Source organism: Protopterus annectens, chromosome 4.part0, assembly GCF_019279795.1.
Source record: "Protopterus annectens isolate FY-2018-M chromosome 4.part0, PAN1.0, whole genome shotgun sequence".
In the NCBI taxonomy this organism is placed as follows: domain Eukaryota; kingdom Metazoa; phylum Chordata; order Ceratodontiformes; family Protopteridae; genus Protopterus; species Protopterus annectens.
Window position 1 is genome coordinate 1,532,359,850 of NC_056733.1, and position 16,739 is coordinate 1,532,376,588.

Consider the following 16,739-nt stretch of genomic DNA (forward strand, 5'->3'; position numbering starts at 1 on the left):
TATGGTCCTTTTGAGGGTACATAAAGGGAAGGAAGACTAGGTAGGGTCATGGCAAGGGCAGGTTCTGGAACAAGTTTTACACTGGAAATCATTACCAATGTGATTTGTAAGTGTGCATTAGCAGTAATTCATTTTTGAGGACATTTCTACAATTTAGTGCAACCATGGAGTTGGTATATATAACTTTGAGGTCTGCGGAGTTCTTGCCCTCTGGGGGAAAATACTTGCGGATAACTTTCCCATTTCTGTGTTTCAGGAAGTAGTTTTCTGATGCTCAGAACTTTTTTTCTCTCAGTGTCTCACCAGTTGGAATGACCCCTGTGCAAAATCTAAAGATAATTTATATTATGTAATTTCATTTTTATTCCTTAAGCATCAAAAACTGTATGAGACAAATAAACATGTAACTGAGTATTTTGGAATTGCAACATAATGAGTAAACCAATTAGATATAAGGACTTAGTTCAAAAAAGTTCTTTTTTTTCCTTTTTCCTTTTTTTGTTAAGAAACAAAGTAACAAATAAAGAAAGAGCAAAATGATCTTCTCTGAAAATGTTTATGTACTAACCAGTGACACGATCCATCAAAAAATACATTTTGCCTGTAAATCTGAATTAGGGCTGGTTTGGCAGTTTGATGTTAACTTTGTTCTGCTTTTGTGAGACAAGTTGCTGAATAATAATTGAACACCTTTACCAAGTACTTGAGACGTTAACATAAAAAAAGTGTTAGCAATAATAAAAAAGAGTGAATGCAGTAGAAAAGCTGCTGCAAAAGTTACATAAACTTGGGTGTATATAAAAACAGTAGTGTCCTTGGTCAACTTTTCAGCACCATGCACAAAAAACATTAGATTACTTTTCATTGAAATGAAGAACATTGTCTCTTAGTTATTTATTTATACATCTATGCATGTATTTAGTTAACTTAGCTAACTAATTCATAAATATAATACTGGAGAGCCATCATGATGTCAGGGGAATGTGGGTTGTAGCAAAACCTTGAAGTAAATTAAAGCCATAATGGTAAAATTCTTTAGTGAAAGACATCAAGGAAAGTAGAAACACACTTCTTTGTCAAGGACTGATTCTAAATGCAGTGTGGTTAAACACTCTATTTTACAGTCATTACATACTTTATTTCATGCACAGGATCCTGGAAAAGTTGAATGATTATACAATTGTTACACCTCGTGAACAGCAATTTAGTATAAACTGAAACATACATTGGGTAATCAGTGGGTGCCTCTGTGGGCACATTTCACTGAGAAGGAAACCCAGAACTGACAAGTGAATCCTGCAAAAAGTGGAGGAGACATACCTCTCAACTCTCCTTGATTTTGCAGAATGCCCCTGTTTGTGCCTCATATTTTTATCCTGTGCCTTGCAAAATGTTTTGATTTTCTGGTAAACCACTGACGATTACATGCAGTCATTATGTCCATCATTTGAGTTTCATACTTCTTTCTGTCCAGAAAATCCATGTTCACACAAATTTTGTTTTCTAGTGGACATTTAAGTGAATTAGAGTACTATTTTAAAAAAAATGTCTGTGATTATGGGCCTTTGTTCCTTCTTCAATATTTTTGGTTTTGTCCAGAACTCTTGAGCAAAAAAAGTTGAGGGGTATAGAAGCAGGGCAATCAAAACAGAACATAAAATTAATAAGTTTGTAATTTAATAGTACTACAGGTATAAATTTATGTACATTTTGAAATTGTTGTGGGAAAGTTGAAGAAACTAGCTGGTACTGCTGGAAACAGAATGCTTGCAGCTGAAAGCAAATATGGGAAAACTGTTCAAAAAAGTAAAAATCGTATAATAATATGGACAACAATAGAGTAAAGGAAGGTCATTGGAGAAACTGTTGAAAGTGATTATACAAAAATATGATAAGATTCCAAAAGGTATCACTACAAGGAAAACATAGCTGAAATGAGATCAACTAAATGTGTTAACACACAAAAATGCCTTCAAACCAAATGCATTGATAACGCTTCTGGCACATTTTTAAGGTGGTAGGGGATGCCAAATCACTTACACCCCTTCACGTTATTATACAGCTTTCTCTAAAATTGTTATAGGTTGGAGTAAAGAGAATTCAGCATGATATTAAAGTTTTAGTGAGCATATATTTCACAGCAAACAAAATTTTGTGATTGCCCTTTTCAGTGTTGATTGTATGTTCACTGATGTTCATCGTGCATAGAGCTGCAGTCATAACAGATGGGTTTTCCTGCCGTCAGGCGAGTCCTCGGTCGGCCGAATTCCAAAGTCTAGGTCCGGCGTCGGATGTCATCGCTTCTTCCCTGACGTCAGTGCGACAAGAGTATAAAAGAACCAGCCAACGCCATTTTCTTCAGTCTTTCTTGCCGCGCGGTGCCCGAAGCAGAAGCAGTTCACAAGTGCCAGTCGGCCAGCTCCTGAGATTACGAATATTATTCAACCAAAGTCTTCTTGAAAGATAAGTACCCCATTGGGGAAACTTTTCTTGCCTCAGACTGATGTCAGACAAAGTTAATAATTGCATTTCATGTGGGAAGCAAATACCGCATAAGGATTTCCATTCCCTCTGCATTCCTTGCTTAGGCCCAGACCACGACGTCTCGGCCTGTCGTTTTTGTGCTACATTCAACAGATGCACTATTAAGCATCGGGCGGAGTTCGCCCAACACTATTTTGGCAAAAAATTTAATTACATTATGCCATCGGATAATCCGACTCCAGTTTTGAGTAAAAGATGCAAAGATAAGGACTGACATACGAGGTCCGCGACTTCTACCAACACCACGCTAAAGCCGACTACTGATGCTCCGGTTCTCAGCGAGGCACCTACGCAGCCCCTGACTACCGATGACACTTCTTTAGTGGTGTCTTCTGTGCCCGAGTGGCCCACACCACGACTACAGATACCAAAGCCACTCTTGGCGGGGAACTCAGAGTTTAGACAGGCCTGCCACCTCTCAAGGTGTCTTCAGGCCTTCTTCTTCTTTTTCCATTAAGGCTTTCACTAAATCTAAAGCAGCCATGCATTCTAAAAGACAAGCTCCACAGGGCCCCTCTCAAGGCCCCATGAATAAAAAAGCAGATGCTCAAAATGTCTGAGGATTTGATTACTCTTATCAGGGGTTCCCAACCCCCCTTGGACAAAAGGCCCAGAGTGGAGGAAGAATACCCTTCCTCGGACCAGGCCTCCATTACTTCAGAACATTCTGAAGACCAAGAACATTCATACTTCCCTTTTGAAGATTCTGATGCAGAGGAGTCCATTCCCTCTGTCTCCCCCCCTGAGGACTACTCTTTTGGGGAAACCTTGCATACCTTGAGGGAACACTTCCACTGGGAAGGCCAAGATTACTCAGACTCCAAGAAAAGGCTTAGGGATTTCTTCTTGCTCCCTCAGCACAGGCCTCTGGCTATCCCTCCTGTCTTGGACATACTAGATGATGTGTATTCAGAGACCAGCCTTAACCCAGATTCTTTACCTCCAGCTCCAGTCAAGCCTGACAGGTATTACCGGGTTCCTGATTCACACCAATTCCTATACAAAAGCCATGCGGCTGACCCAGAAACCATTTCACAGGGTCCCAAGGAAATTAAGGCCTCCACTGCCAAAAATCCATTACCTTCAGAGAGAGATTCCAGAGCTTTAGAAAGGTGGGGGAAAAAGGTATACACCTCGGCCACCTTAACCATGAGGGAATTAAACTGTCAGTTCCATATGTTAAAGTATCAACAGTTTTTGTTATCTCAGTTGAAAAGTAAAATGTCACAACCTGAACAACCAGACTTGAAGGAGTTGCAGGATTTGTTGCATAGTGCAGAGCAAGTGGGTAAACATACCTTGCAATGTGGTTTTGATGCTTTAGAGGCCTCATGTAGAGCTGCTGTTACAGGATCAGTCATACGTAGACATGCTTGGCTCAAAGAGCAAACCTTACCATATCCTGTCAAAGCTAAACTACTAGATGCACCTCTTCAAAAAGATGTATTGTTTGGTGTTAAAGCTGAGGAGGTATTAAAGAAAATGGAGGAAAAGGCTAAATCAATGCAAACAGTGAAATATTTCCTACAGGTACAACCTCTACGTTTCAGTAGAAATTGGCCTTCAAAAAATTGGTCCTTTCCAGCCATGGACAGACCTCAAAGAGGTAGATACAGGTGCTCGAGGGGTAGAGGGCAATCTCAAGGATCATTTAGAGGCAGACAATGGCAAGCACCTACACCAAGAGGTGGTGAGGATAGTTCACAGCCATTCAGAAAGCAGAACCAATGACTTTCCCCTTTGCATGCCAAGCAAGGCTCAATTGGCAGCACCTTTAGGCGGAAAACTGGCGTTATTTTCGAAAAATTGGCATATTGTCACAAAAGACAAATGGATCCTGGACATTATAGACAGAGGCTACAGATTCCACTTTCACACCCTTCCAAAATGAGAGGCATGCCAAACCTGCCACACAATCAAAGGGCAGAGGCACAAAAACAAATTTCAGATCTCATGGACATGAAAGCTATTCAAGAGGTACCTGCACAAGAACAGGGTCAAGGTTTTTATTCCAGACTATTCCTGGTACCAAGGAAGGGCAAAGATTGGAGACCTATTTTGGACCTATCCATCCTAAACACATATTTACTCGTACCAAAATTCAAGATGCTCACATTACAGCAGCTTCTTCCCATGTTGGGCAAGGAGTCTTGACTGGTAACACTGGACCTCAAGGAGGCATACCTGCATGTCCCAGTCAGACAAGATTACAGAAGATACCTCAGATTTCTTGCAGGTTCAACCCATTATCAATTCTCTGCATTGCCCTTTGGCTTATCTACTGCACCCAGAGTGTTCACGAAATGCCTGGCATCAGTAATTGCCTTCTGCAAACTTTAAGGGATACAAATACACCCATATTTGGATGACTGCCTGATCCAAGCAGACAGCAAACACATACTTCTAAAACACCTGGCGTTTGTAATAATGTTGTTGAATTCTCTGGGATACACAGTCAACAAAAAGAAATCAAGACTAATACCCTCTCAAACAATAATTTTCCTGGGTGCCAGCTTGAATACAAACACCCAGATGGCCTACCTCACACCAGAGAAACAAGGGCAACTAACTCATTACTTCAGAAATCTGGCAACCTTCACCAGGCTGACTGCAAGGAAAATCCTGCAGGCTCTGGGATTCATGGCATCTTGCATCCTACTAATCCCATGTGCAAAGCTGCATATGAGGAAACTTCAAAGGTACCTAAAAAACCTATGGTCTCAACACAGCCACAGTTTGGAAACAATTATACCACTGATTCCATGTCTTCAAAAGGAATTTCTGTGGTGGGCTCAAGCATGCCAAAGAAACATAGGTCTCCCATTCTGCAAGCCTCAAGCAAATCAAGTCATCACAACAGACGCCTCGGACTACGCCTGGGGGGCACACATGACAGATCGGTGCATTCAGGGCAAATGGTCCCAAAAGAAAAGCACCTACACATCAATCAAAAGGAAATGCTAGCAGTAATAAATGCTATTATGGCTTTCAAAGACCTACTGCATCCAGGCCAGCTATTGATAAGGACAGACAACACCACAGTAATGTGGTACATAAACAAACAGGGAGGAACCCATTCATACCCCCTATGCAGGCTAGCCATGTCTCTTTGGAACATGGCTCTGGAATTACAAATCCAACTTCAAGCACAGTTCCTGCCAGGCAAGGAAAACATGCTGGCAGACAACCTAAGCAGAAATATGACAGATCCACATGAATGGAAGTTGCATCCTCAAGTTTTTACAAAGATAATTCAAGCATGGGGAAGGCCAGACATAGATCTCTTTGCCACCCACAGAAATTACCAATTGACAAAATTCTGCTCAAGGACCTTTCATCCACAGGCCTGGAAAGTGGACGCACTCTCTTTCAGTTTGACAACAATGACAGTTTATGTCTTTCCACCTCTTCCTCTGCTGCCCAAAGTTCTATTAAAAGCCAGAGCAGACAGACCAAAGATGATTCTCATTGCTCCAGACTGGCCAAGACAACACTGGTACCCACTCCTGAGGAGCCTGACGCATTCCCCACCATGGATCCTTCCTCTAATGCCTCTTCTACTGACTCAGCACAACTTCAAAACTCTTCACAGTCAGCTGAAAACACTCAATCTAGCCGCATGGAGGATTCCTTAAATTCACAACAGACCCTACTCTCCAAGGAGGTGCAGGATGTCATGTTGGAGGCCAGAAGGCCTTCTACTAGAAAAGCCTACTCCGCAAAATGGAAACGGTTTTGTGCCTGGAATCAGAAAAAGGGTCAGAATCCTGAAATACTGAATTTACCTCAAATATTACAGTACCTAGCTGAGATGCTAAACAGTGGACTTTCATTCTCCTCCATCAAAATCCATGCCTCAGCCATTTCTGCAGAATACAACACTGATCCTCCTTTATTCTCTCACCCTCTCTTAAGACAGTTCCTCAGAGGGGCTAAGAATATAAAACCCCCAAGGAAGCAACCAGTACCTGCTTGGGACCTCAATTTCATTCTACAAAAACTGACCCTGCCTTCTTTTGAGCCAGCTGCTTCAACAGAACTGCAATATTTGTCATGGAAAACAGCCTTCCTTCTGGCTATCACCTCAGTATGCAGGGTTTCTGAACTACAAGCCCTCATGGCTGTGCAGCCTTTCATCATTTTCCATCAGGACAGAGTTTCCTTATGAACCAACCCTTCTTTTATGCCAAAGGCAGTATCCAGGGTAGCCTTGAATCAGGCTATCCACTTACCTACCTTTTACCCTAATCCACAAAACAAAGGGGAGAGACTACTACATTCCTTGGACATTCACAGACAGCTCTGTTATTATTTGAACAAAACAAAGCCTTTCAGAAAATCAGAGCAACTCTTTGTGTCCTATGCTCAAGGGAAGCCTATTTCCAAACAGACAATCTCAAAATGGATAGCCCACTGCATTCGCTTTTGTTACTCTACCTCTGCAGCTTTCCTCAGGGGGGTTCCTACCAAAGATATTTTGGAAGCAGCCACTTGGAGTTCTGTACATACTTTCTCCAAGCACTATCACCTACCATTATACTCCGAATCTAGAGCAGGCTTTGCCACTGCAGTCTTGCAGGGCATCCTGGCTCCTCCTAGTTCCACTTAGTGCCTACCACCCCTTTTTTAGCTTTGGGATTCTACCCATCTGTTATGACTGCAGCTGTATGCACGATGAACATAGTACAGTTTTGTACCTACCATAAATGTAGATGTTCGAGTGCTAATACAGCTGCAGTCCAGGTTTCACTCCCTCCTTCACCTCTTGGGACAGGCCTAATGGCTAACACCTCCTCATACAACCTGATTGGGGTATTCTTTTATGGTGTATTTGCTTGCAACTACTGTTTTTTGATTTTATTGCATTGCATTATTACATAAATTTATGTTTTGCCTTCCTTTTGGGGGCACCTGACATCTGGGGCAACAAAAACTGAAGAAAATGGCGTCGGCTGGTTCTTTTATACCCCTGTCACATTGACGTCAGGGAAGAAGCGACAACATCCGACACCGGACCTAGACTTTGGAATTTGGCCGACCGAGGACCCGCCTGACGGCAGGAAAACCCATCTGTTATGACTGCAGCTGTATTAGCACTCGAACATCTACATTTATGGTAGGTACAAAACTGTACTATCTTCAACACTATAAGGACTTACAAGGTAGGCCACATGAATGACATGACAGAAATGTTGTAGAAGGAAAACCTAAAGCATTTATTCTGTAAACTTCTGCTACACCTGTTCAAAGCATTCAATGTAACTTGAGTGAAGACACTGAAGGGGCTTTCATAAGAGCGGTGTTCAAACTAAACCAGATCAAGGCTACTCTAAGCAGTTATTTGGTGAGTAATGTGAATAAAATGACCTGCAAGAGTCATAGCCACCAAAGGAGCAAGCAGCAGTTTGAAAAGCTGTGAAGGTCAGTAGAGAGGACATTGTAAGAAGAGAAAGCACATACACTGTTTCCAAAAGAATGGACTACATAAAAAAGTAATGAAGTCCAGTGACCAAGGCTTACTCCTCAACAAAATGTCTATGTTCCAAGTCAGAAAAGTAGACCAGAAGGCCCACATCTGGCTACTAAATGAGTGAAGAGAGTGAGCGAAGAACTTTGTCCAGAAGAAAATGAAGGTGAGTAAGATGCAGAGGGAAATAAGTTCTGGGACTGGAGAGATTGTGGTGAACAGGGTCAGTCTTAGCAGCATTTCAGCAGACCCATAACTAAGGTAGGGTGAAGAGGACAGCTGCCTCAGGTGGCATGTGATTGGCAGGTGCCAGTGAGGTATGATTTCTATATGTATCGGCATTCATTAATGAAGTCTCGAGGATATAGAAGCTTCTTAAGTGAGTGTCATTACTTTGATCAGAATTATAGTCAGAAGCTCAGTGTGTGGTACTAATTGTAGCAAAGACAGAAGACCTATTTCTTTCTTTCTTCTTTTCTTTTATATCCTCAGTTTTGTATGTGAGTCTCAAGCTTGGATTAAGGGGTGCCAGTCAGTGAAACTGCTGAGGGTGCCAGGTGACCTAGCTGTGGCTCTGATTTCAGAAAGTCATTATGTTGACTGTTTAACTAGATTATGAAGTGAATACCCTGCATTTTGGAAGGAAATACTTCTCTAGACCATCTGGGAGAAACTGAATTTAACTGAAAAAAAAAACACAGCTATGCCATCAAATCTACTCTGGATATTAAGGGATAAGGATGACAAATCCAATAAAATGCTGCAGATGGTAATATGGCAAAACAAGCTAGGACATGAAAGGTGCCACAATGTAAGCATGCTTTCTTACTGTGAGAGGGGCTGATTTCTAATACTTCAGCTTTGAATGGGGGTGGGAGTGGGGGTGAAACTAATTTCTATTCAGCATGTATTCAAAAGGTACACATGAATTGTTTTGAAGAGGGGATCTCTTACATTCAAGGCTAGACTTTAAAGATGATTATATTGCAGTGATATGTCAGTATCAATGTATGTAAATCTTTTAAATATATTGATATTAGTAAAAGAGTAATGGTTAATATTTACATTAATTTCAATAATTCAATAATAATATATAGTAACAGATTACATAATAAACTGTCAAGCACTACAAATTCCTCCACTGTGCAAAATGACCTTTGTAATTACCAAAAAATGCACACCAAAGGGAAACATAAGACTACGATCTAGTATAAGATGCCTCTAATTATTTTTATTCCTGTTTGATCTAAAATTTATAGTTTATGTATGAAAAGTGGTAAATTACCCAAGGACTAGAAAAGTGCTATTGTGATTCTGATCCGTAAATGCAAGGATTATAAGTCAGATGTTAACAATAACTGACCAGTAAGCCTGTTAAGTTTTAATAGGATCTTAATGGAAAGCTTGACGCCGAAAAGGCAAAGATTTAATTGAAGAGCCTGGCAGTTATGAGCATAACAAAAATACTTTTTAACATCAGCCAGACAACATCTTCTAATATGAGGACATTTTGTGCAAACGTATTGTTTTTCTACATGTAATTCATTATCAGTCCCCATTTTTCATCCATATTACATGGGGTTATAGTGTTGTATCATATGTCACCATCTCTCTTGATTCAGAACCATTCAACCTCCTTTTTTAACAATTGAGTTCAACTGTCACAGGTCTTGTCTTACACGGTCCATTTAGTCCTTGGTTAAATATCCAAGTCTCTTCTTACCTTCCTTCTGTTTCACTCACATCTACTTTATCAAATATATCTTCTACTTTTTTAAATATGGGACTGTGTACTGTAATCATTAATCCAACAAAATGGTGAATGACCAGCAGAAAAGCAGCTGCAAGTCCAGCACGGATAAAAGTTCCTTTAGTAGGTTTTATTAACAAACTCAAGCTTAAAAACAGTAAAAATATAATTAAATAAAGTGAGATATTAATGCTTTCATTCTGTCACCCTCCAGAACTTCTTCAGATTAATCTAAACAGACTACACCCAATTTAGCCTCTAAATAACCTCTGTTGAAGCCACCATGTTTCCTCTTCTCTAGATTTAAAGAGACAGTGTTCAAAAACATTACATATTATAAAATTAGCACCTAAAAGCTAAAAATCATATAATTAAATTTTGATTACTTAAAAAACAAATATATAACAATAATTTCTAAATATAATATTTAAAATATTAAGTTTAAATGGACACCTATATAAAATGTATTACTACTAATAAATCATAAGTGGAAATTAGAAGCAAGCATATTTATAAATTAATTAATTTCCTATCCCATCATACTGTGTTAAGCAAGGTATGCCAAATACTATACAAGGATACACAATAAGACTTAAAAAAATATAAACATCAAAAACACAAAAGATCCATATCACCTCTACTGGGAACTGAACCCAGAACCTTCTGCATAAAAAAAGAGATGTAATACCCACTATACTACTATCATCTCATAAGGAGGGTCATTCTTAATAAACAAAATATATTACAGTTGTCATTTCCTGGGGGCCTGAAAGCATTGAAAAAGAGGTGCCAGCATAAGTCCCTTATTTCTAGTTGTACTTGCCAAGCTCCCCTCATTTCTCAATGCCCACTTTTTCTAAAATGACAAATTTGAAGGAGTTTTCAGGGTAAACTAAAATATGCTTTGTCAGGGCACTTGTGTTTTTTTTTTCTTTTTATGTCATGCACATGTTCATATGTTAGAGATCTTAAAGCCTATTCAGTTTTACCTATGTAGAATGAGCTACACCCCTGACATATATTTATTTGTTTTTTTAAGTAATTTTAATTATGTGATTGTTAGCTTTTAGGAGCTAATGTCATAATATGTAATGTTTTTGAACACTGCCTCTTTAAATTTAAAAAAAAGGAAACACAGTGGCTTCAACAGTGGTTATTTAAAGGCTAAATTGGGTGTCATCTGTTTAGATTAATCTGAGGAAGTTCTGGAGGGTACCAGGATGAAAGTGCTCGTATCTCCCTTTATTTAAAGATATATGTATTATTTTTAAGCTTGAGTTTGTTAATAAAACCTACTTAAGGAACTTTTTGTCTGTGCTGGACTTGCTGCTGCTTTTTCTGCTGGTTGTTCACCATTTTGTTAGATTACTGGTTTGTGTCTTGCATTTTTGTTTTTTTTTTTTTTACTGTGCATTGTAATCTGTTATCCCTGACTTTCAATCCAAATGGAACTAATGTGGCTTCCACATTAATATCTTCATTTCTTAATCTGTCTCTTAGTGTGCATTTTAGCAACAGTTTCAAATATTGCAATTCTTTGCTTACAATCAAAATGTGGAATGGCAGTTTTAAGATTGCCACTTGTTTGAAATTGCGGCACTCAAGGTCTGCAATGCCAAACTGCAATATTACGAACCATAATAATGAATGTAGAGCTGCATTCATTATTATGAGCTCGGCATTGTGAATGTAGATCTCGGTACAGTGGGGAGTGGGGAATTTCCTATTTTCGTCACTGTAGTATGATCTTGGAGTTGGTATATTTAAGTTGCAGGGGGTGTGGGGGGGTGCACCCCCCTGCAAAACATTGATGCCAACACTGACTTTCGATTTGGACAGTTCGGTTTGTGTGTGGAATTGTCGCAGTGATGGCTTCCGATATTTTAAAGGGATCAGTGAGTATATTTTTGTAGTTTCAATTCAGCATTGTGCATAAATGCACAATTTTCATTCCAAATTTTGATAGTAAACCATATCTCTTATCACCTCAAGCTTCCTGACCTTCTCTGTCTTCACTGTTCGGGTGTATGTGCCAAACAGAAGCACTTGTTATGACACTGTTTTATACAACTTTTTGCTTATTTTAGCTTTTGTATCACACATTAACCTTGACACTTTGTTCCAATTTTCTACAGCCCATTTGATTCTAGCTTTGGCTTCCTCATACAGACATCCCTTCTCCACAACTACTCCTTCCAGATACCTGAAGCTGCATACTTGATCCAATATTTCCATTTTATGTCAGTGTTTAGCTTCTTCTGGTTTTCTCATTTGCTGACATGATCACTATTTTGTATGAGCTTGGACTCATCCCAGATGCCTTCACCTCCCCTTTTCACTCATGTTCAGGGTCCACTTGCAATACCACAATGTCTGCATACAGCATCTTTGTTAATCTGTATACTGTAGTGCATTATCAGTATGAACAGAAGTGGGTCACAGCTGAACCCTGATGTATACTGACTTCCAATGACAACCCCTTTGACAATCCATTCACAGGTTTTACTTGTGTTACTGAGGTTTTCATATACCCTGCACTCATTTACCCATATTTTCATAGATTTAAATCACCAAGAATTGTTCAAATTAGCTTTATTGAGACTTTGAAATATGCTTTTTTCAAGTCTGACTAATTACCAGTTGTACTCTTTCCTCATATCCAGCACTGCTCATCTCCCAACTTACTTTTCATATTCATTTGTCAACCACCCTTTCCCAGCGCTTTCATGTAGTGTGACAGGAGTTTGATACCTGTAGTCAAAAAAGAAACTTTATTCTGTTTCACAGATATAAAAGACATTTTCCTGTTTTTTATATATGTCTATAAAAGCTGATAATCATTAAGTGCATGCAAACAAGTTATTGCAGATTGGCTTATAACATAATTTTTGTGTGGAATCATGTATTGCTAACTAAGAAAAACAAAATTCAACATGCAGTTTTTTCTATGGGCTTCATAACAGTCCCCATATTTGTTCCCCATGAACCAAAATGTTTAGATTTTAAAATATATAATTGATATAATGGCGCAACAATAATATATAGGCAAAGGCACATTATTAATTTTTAGGATTGTGTGGATCAGAAAATAAACTAGACATCTAGTAATGTATTTACACTGAGAAAAGTGAAGTAATATCTTTTGGGAAATGGAAATATGATTCAACTTAATCATAATAAATAAGAATATTTTTTTGTGAGAATGAATTTAAAGATATAGGAATCTTGATTGTTTTTTTTTAATAAGTTTCAGGGAAACCATATTCAACATGTAAAAATAATAGCCTATTATACAACGACACCCCCATTAATATTCCAAAACGTGCACACTGATTGGTCAGCGTGCACATTGTAAATTAGAGTTATAGTAATGGAAAAAGGACCGGTCGCCTGGACTTTTGCCATTAGTATAACTCTTATTTTACAGCAACGGAGAACGCAAGAGCTCTGTTGCTGTTTAGACACTGTCTCGCTGTGTTAAAGGAGATTAACATAGTGAGGCAGCTTTAAAAAAAGTAACGGAGATCTTCCTATCTCTGTTGCTTTTTTTAAAGCTGTCTCGCTATGTTAAACTCCTTTAACATAGCAAGACAGTTTGTAAAAAGCAACGGAGATCTTGCTTTCTCTATTGCTTTTGCCCACAGCTCTGATGTACTGCATACGCATGTGAGTACATCAGAACTGCCGCAGAATATCAGACAGCTGTAGAAGGGCAGCAAGGAGGGATTATACAATGCCATTAATCAAGAAAAGTAATTATTTTTTTTCTTAATGTCATTGTATAATACCAATAACCCACTTCTGGGTGTGGGTAATGCTGGATTTACCCAAGGTTGTCTTTGTTTGGCCACTCGGGCTTCGTCCTCGCAACCAAACCACACCAACAGTGGGTAAATGCAGCATTACCCACACCCAGGCGTGGGTTATTGCTATATTATAAAACTCAGTGTCTGCTGATAACTTTAAAGCAAACTGGGGGGGGGGAGTGCAGGAAGCAGCTGAATGGGTGGGGCTAACTGGAGTTGGGGTGGGTCTCTATTATGAAATTATAGTGACCACTACCTGTGGTCAAATACAAATGGGGTCAGTCAGCTACTTTTGTCCACAGACTACTGCTGTACCTACTCATTATAGCCACTTCATGGAATAGATACACCTCACATATCTGACTGCAATCAACAAGACCAATCGTAGGTAAAATGGAGCCCTAATCAAAGAACTCCACAGGGTCCTTTTGCACATCACCAGTGCTTTTCTCCCCATTATAGACCTGCACCATTCAAATTGATTACTTCTTTATTGTTTTTTTTTTTTTTTTCACAGATTGTCTTCCATTTTAACTTTTTCCTCTACTCTTTTAACACACCAAAACTAACCAAGATTCCCAAGTGTGGAGAAAATAACAGAGCTATGCTGGGATCCAGGGTTCAGCTAGGCACTCAAAAGTCATAGGGTTCTATATGATCTAATGTGTATCTTAAGAGCTTTTTTTCATAACCTTTTCATTCAGTGACCACCTGAACACAAATCATAAGTTGTTGTTGTTCTTCTTTCGGCTTTTCCCAGTTAGGGGTCGCCACAGCGGAACTCCGGTCCGCTAATGATTAGCAGTGGAATTTTAAGGTGCCGAGGTGTCAGCTCGATGCCCAACCTTCAACGAAGGCATTCCCATTCATGCATGTCTTTTGAATGCCAGTCAACCATGGGGAGGACATGCAAACTGTTAATAGTCCCCTATAGCCCCCTTCACCCACATGTACCACCTCTGCAATATATACTAACCCTATCCCTAGCTCTACACCTAACCTTAAAAAAAAAACTTTTCATAATGCTACTACCAAAAAGACAGGTCCAGACACACACACACGCACACACACACACACACACACACACACACACACACACACACACACACACACACACACGCACCAATGCAGTTATACACCATTATACCTATCCCTTGACCTAACCTTTGCCCTAACCCTAAAAAATACACATATACACATTCACACATATATCTATTCCTTTTTAATCCCTAATCAAACCCTAACCAGCAAACACTTACATACATATACACATACACACCACACACACACACACACACACACACACACACACACACACACACACACACACTTACACAAAACCCACTTACCTGTTACAAAACAGCATTCATTCAACAAATGAATGCACAGTACACAGAACATTTGAATAAATAATCTTTCAATCCATTCTATCAAACGAATGAATGTGCAACAGAATGAATGGAATGTGTGTGTGTGTGTGTGTGTGTGTGTGTGTGTGTGTGTGTGTGTGTGTGTGTGTGTGTGTCTGTGTACCTATATCTATAAGCATGCTTTGATCCCAAAGAATCATGTGTTTGCACCTCTATTGGAATGATTCAAGCAGCATCTTCTGTGGCTGTGCAATCCAGTCTGCGAGTGACAGTCCTTTCCATACTCTTGAGCAGCAGTAGGCAGATGTCAGTCTGGTATCATGGGCATGGATCTTCCTGAGGGCTCTCTTATCCTCTGCACTCATATACATATTAAGAGCTTCCTTCACTTCCCATTTCCAAGCAATGTTGTCTGAGGTGAGTGAACACCAGGTGTTTACACTGATGGAGACAGTGCTGAGGGCATGCTTGCATATATCCTTGCAACACAAATTTGGGCACCTTTTTGATCTCTTTCCAGACTCTAGCTTTCCAAAAAGGAGATATTTCTGTATTCAGCCATCAGTCATGTGTAAGACATGTTCCAACCAGCATATACATCTCCTACATCTGTATCTATACCTCTATATATACATGCATATCTTCCTATATAAATATAGATATACATAAACACATACAAAAACCTCCACAAAATCCCAAGAGTGTTGCAACCTGCTGCAATGGATAAAAACAGGGATCAACAAATTCCAGCAGACATAAGAGTGGAAAAATGTGTTTATTAACAATTTAGCATTTCAGTAATGATGGGTATGACCAAGGACCAGTCTGGTTACACAAAATCTTCTTAATAGGAATAACAGACACTATTTACATCAACTTAGATATTTCCTTTAAATGTCACGTGACTCCTGTAACACAATAATCAATGAATATTTTAAAAATTATCCTAAGCTAAATAAGTTGAAAAATGTACATATTTATACCTATATCTATATATTTATCTGGTTACAGTCTGAAACATTGAATGCTCATATGAGCAAATGTTTGTTTCACGCTGTAAATAACAATAAATGCTTATATGAGCAAATGTTGCTTTCAATTAAATTGTTGCCGACAGTGTTTTGCATGGTATTGTGGTGCAGTGGGGTAAGGAAATTCGCTCTTTGCACACTATTGTGTGATCTCATAGTTAGCATAAGTAATTAACAGGAGGGGTGTGCTGGGGGGCTTGCAAAAAATGATTTTTAACTTTTGTTGTTATCTATCATTTTAGATTCAATCTAGAATGACTGCACTTTTGATAGTTGACATTTCAAATGCTTGATAACGGTATATGTAGCTAAATAGATCCATTCCAAAATACTTCATTGGCTTAGAATGTTTCATTTAAACTAGGAAGAAATAACACAATCATGGCAGAAATCCAAAATCTTTCCTTTTTAACCTAAGTATTTTCACCATCACAGTTACTATACTTATTCAAAATAACTTGGTCAATACCACTGAAAATAAACACTGCTTGATGATGTACTAGTGTGACTTTGTACAACGCATGCACCTGATTTCACTCAAATGCAATCTAATTCTTTCTTAAACATTCTGCTATATCCAACATAGAAAACAAAGCAAATACATATTGCTAAATAAATGATGGCACTGAAGTACACAAAATAGAGTACCTTACATCAAAAACAGTGTGTGAATTTTTTGTAGATAAACTGGTACATGGCAAATTTTGTTATAGAAACAACAGCTACCTACCAATCAAAAAGCAGTTCCTGACCACTTAAATGGAGTGTCTA